The following is a 4,093-nucleotide window of genomic DNA, read 5'->3' on the forward strand; positions in this document are numbered from 1 at the left end:
ATTGGGGTTCGTTTATGGTTTCAGAGGTTTAGTCCATTATTTTCATGGCGGGGAGCAGACATGGAAGCTAAGAGTTCTCCATCTGGGTCCACAGGCAGCAGGAAGAGAGCTGCTGGGCCTGGCTTGGGTTCTTGAAATCTCAGAGCCCACAGTGACACACCTACCCCAACAAGGCCACACCTTGTAATCCTTTCAAATAGTGCCACTCCCTGGTGACCAAGCATTCAAATCTATGACCCTATGGGGGCCATACTTATTCAAACCACCACAGGAGGAAAGGGTTTATTTGGCTTACACCAGCACAACATAGTCTATTAATGAAGAAAGTCAGGACAGGAACTCAAGCGGGGCTGGAACATGGAGACAAGAGCTGATGCAGAGGCAATGAAGGGGTGCTGTTGACTGGCTTGCTCCCCATGACTTGCTCAGTCTGCCTTCTTATAGAACCAGGACCAACAGCCCAGGGGGGTACCCCTCACAATGAGCTGGTGCTCCTGTATCAGACACAATTAAGGAAATGTCACACAGGCTAACCTACAGCCCAGTTTTATGGAGGCGTTTTCTCAGTTGAGGCTCCCTCCTCTCAAATGACTCCGGCTTGTGTCAGGTTGACATAAAACCAGCCAGTGCACATCTTTCTGAAATTGTTGGTTTCTTCTGGTAGAATATTTGGGATCTCTAATGTATATCACTTGCAAATAGGGAGAATTGGAGTTCTTTCTGTTTGTATTCCTTTAATTTTTTTCTTTGCTTTATTGCTCCAGCTAGTGCTTTGAGCACAATATTGAAAGGAATGGAGGATGGTGGACAGTCCTGCCTGATTCCTGATTTCAGTAAGATTTCTTCAAGTTTTTCTCCATTTATGGTGATGTTGGCACTGGGTTTGTCATAGATAGCCTTTATTATGTTGAGGCATAACCCCTTCAGACCTACTCTTTCTAAGGACTTTTGCCATGAAGGCATGTTGAAGATTTTTCTGCATGTTCATGATTTTGTCTTTAATTTCCACTTTAGGTGTTTCTATTGCTGTGATAAAATGCCACCACTAAAAGCAACTTGGGGAGGAAAGGGTTAATTTTTTTATCTTACAGCTCTCAGGCAATACTTTATCACAGTGGGAAATCAGGGCAGGAACTCAAAGCAGAACTGATGCAAAAGCTGTGGAGAGAAGACGGAAGATTGCTAGGTTGGTCTCCACTTCTGTAGATGGCTTGGCTGATCTGCCTTTTTCAGGCAGCCCCAATGGTCAGAGGATACCTCTCAGCAGTCTAGTGCTTATATATAATTGGAGGGTAGGGGAGCAGTCTAGTGAATCTGGTCAGTTTTAGGAACTTTCTGAAGCTATTGTGTATTTACTTCCTGAGCTTAAGAAACTCATTTGAAGGAGGAGGACTTCACCTCCCATTTTAGCATCCTGTGTCTTTGGGGTTGGAGGGATGGATTTGACACCCACTTCTGGATTTCACCCTAGGCTTCTGGCATCCCTGGCACCAGGCACATATAGACATACATACATGCAGCCAAGACACTCATATATATAAAATTAAACATATACATTTTTTCAGAGCAGTGGTGTCATAGGCCCTTAGTCCCAGCATGTGAGAGGGAGATGCAGGCCGATCCCTGTGAGTTCGAGGCCAGCCTGGTCTAACAAAGCAAATTCCAGGACAGCCCAGGCTGTTATATAAAGAAAACTTGTCTCAAAAGCAGAACAACAAAAATCTAAAATTTTCAAACATCTGGTGTCTTTTTATTTTTTTTAGACAGGGTCTCTCTACATATCCCTGACTGTACTGGAACTCACTATGTAGATCAGGCTGTCATTGAACCCACTCAGATCTGCGTATAGATACACACTAAAACATGATAACAAAAAATACACAAAAAACCCTAAACTATGGTAGGAATTCTAGTAGAATTATTATATTAAGATAGTATTAGAATGAAATAGTTGTTTTTCACTAGAGTAGACATTACAATAAATAGTTGTTTTTTATAAATACTTTGACCTTGAAGAAATTGTAGGGGCTGGAGAGATGGCTCAGAGGTTAAGAGTATTGGTTGCTCTTTCAGAGGTCTTGAGTTCAATTCTCAGTAACCACATGGTGGCTCATTACCATCTGTAATGAGATCTGGTGCCCTCTTCTAGTGGACATGCAGACAGAACATTGTATACATAATAAATAAATCTTTAAAAAAATCATTGTAGAAAACAGTGATTGTTTTCTATTATCTATAGAGTTATTTTTCTGAAGGCACTTTACAGTCTTTGCATGACTTTGGTCACAAGCCAGTCCTGGCACACCTGGAATGTCTTGCATTACTGGGTATTGCAAACAGTGCACAATAAGAACTAAAGTTGCAGGGGGTGATGTTTTCCTTCAGTAAACATATAGATTAGATTAGGGGCTTTGGTATGTGGAACTTGTTTTACCCAAAAAAACCCCAACATTTGCATAATCAATAAATATGCTTTTGCAAGGCTGTTTGAGATTCTGTCCACAGAGGCTGGATCTCTCTGTGCCGGCAGAGCCTTAATTCATCCTGGAGTGACTTTCTTTGATCAACTCTGGTAACTCACAACACAAACCCCAAACAGAATCAAAATCAACCTATCAAACAAACAAAGACTCCTCCCCCCCAAATACCACCCTCTGCTGGGCTGTGGTGGCACATGCCTTTAATTTCAGCATTCTGGAGGTGGAGGCTGGTGGATTTCTGTGAGTTTGAGGCCCTGTCTGGTCTCCAAAGCTAGTCCAGGACAGCCAGGGCTACACAGAGAAATCCTGTCTCGAAAAACAAAAACAAACGAATAAAAACCCACCCTCAGCCCCAAGGACTCTGGGGTGTGACTTGGAAACCTGTATTTAGTACCTGTATATAGAAATCCTGTATTTAGAAACCCTGTATATAGAACCATAACAAAAATGACCAGGGAAACTTACTTTTAATAATACATTTTAACACACTATGTCATTGTAGTGTTTTACCAGGAAGAAAGGTGACGATTTTTTCTTCTTAACATATACTGTGTGTCTGTGGTCCTGAGGATGGATAGAGGCTTTTGCAAGCTAGACAGGTACTATACCAAGTGACCACATCCTCAACCCTGAACTATATGATCTTTTAAAAATTTATTGATTTTTTTTTTTTTTTTTTTTTGAGACAGGGTCTCTTTATGTATCCCCGGCTCTCCTGGAACTGGCTATGTACACGAAGGCTGGAACTTAAAGAAATTTGCTTGTCCCCGACTCCTGACACCTGGGACTGAAGGTGTATGCCGTCACATCTGGCTGCACCATGCTTCTAAAACTATATTTATTTACGAGTGTGTATGTATGTGTGTGGTTTCACATGTACCGTAGTGCTTGTTGGAAGTTAGAGGATAACTTGCTAGGATTTATTCTGGCCTTCATTATGTGGGTCCCTGGGTTCACTGGGCTGGGCAGGAAGTGTCTTTATCCGGTATGCCATGCCGTTTGCTCTCTGCACTATTCTCATCAAGCATGTAATTTTAGATTAGCAGCACTTGCCATTTTTTTTTTCCAGTATACTTCAAGAACTCAGTAGCTACATGTGGCTAGTAGTAACCATGCAGCACGCGATCTCACAGGCAGAGACAAACGTGATTTTGCTTCTAGGGCCAGCTGGGCCGACAGGGGATGTCTTGGGAAGGGGCAGTGAAGACAGTGCAGAACGCGGCGCAGGCTTTCTTTTCATGGTATATGGAGCCCTTTCAAGGGTCCTGGTAGTGATATCTGAGGTGCCAACTCTTAGGCGACTTAGCCTCTCTGCATCTTCGAGGTCACCCCGAAGTGCTGGCCGCCGTGTGATCTTGGCCCTCCCGGTCACTCAAAGCTGTGCTCTGGCCCTGCAGCGTTGACCTCAGCCTGGTTTTGCCGGATTTCAACTGCGACACTGCAAGGGGCGGGGCCAGAGGGCGCGCGGCGCCGAGGCTCCCTTTTGATTGGGTAGGTGGCCCTGTTTAATCTTGACTGTCCAGGTCCGGAGGAGGGGGTCCCCGCGGCTGTAGACTCTCGAGAGCTGATTGGTCAGTCGTGTGGCGCGAGGGGTGGGTGCACCCCAACGCTGA

The sequence above is a fragment of the Meriones unguiculatus genome, chromosome 10 (genome assembly GCF_030254825.1).
Source record: "Meriones unguiculatus strain TT.TT164.6M chromosome 10, Bangor_MerUng_6.1, whole genome shotgun sequence".
NCBI classification, from domain to species: Eukaryota; Metazoa; Chordata; class Mammalia; order Rodentia; family Muridae; genus Meriones; species Meriones unguiculatus.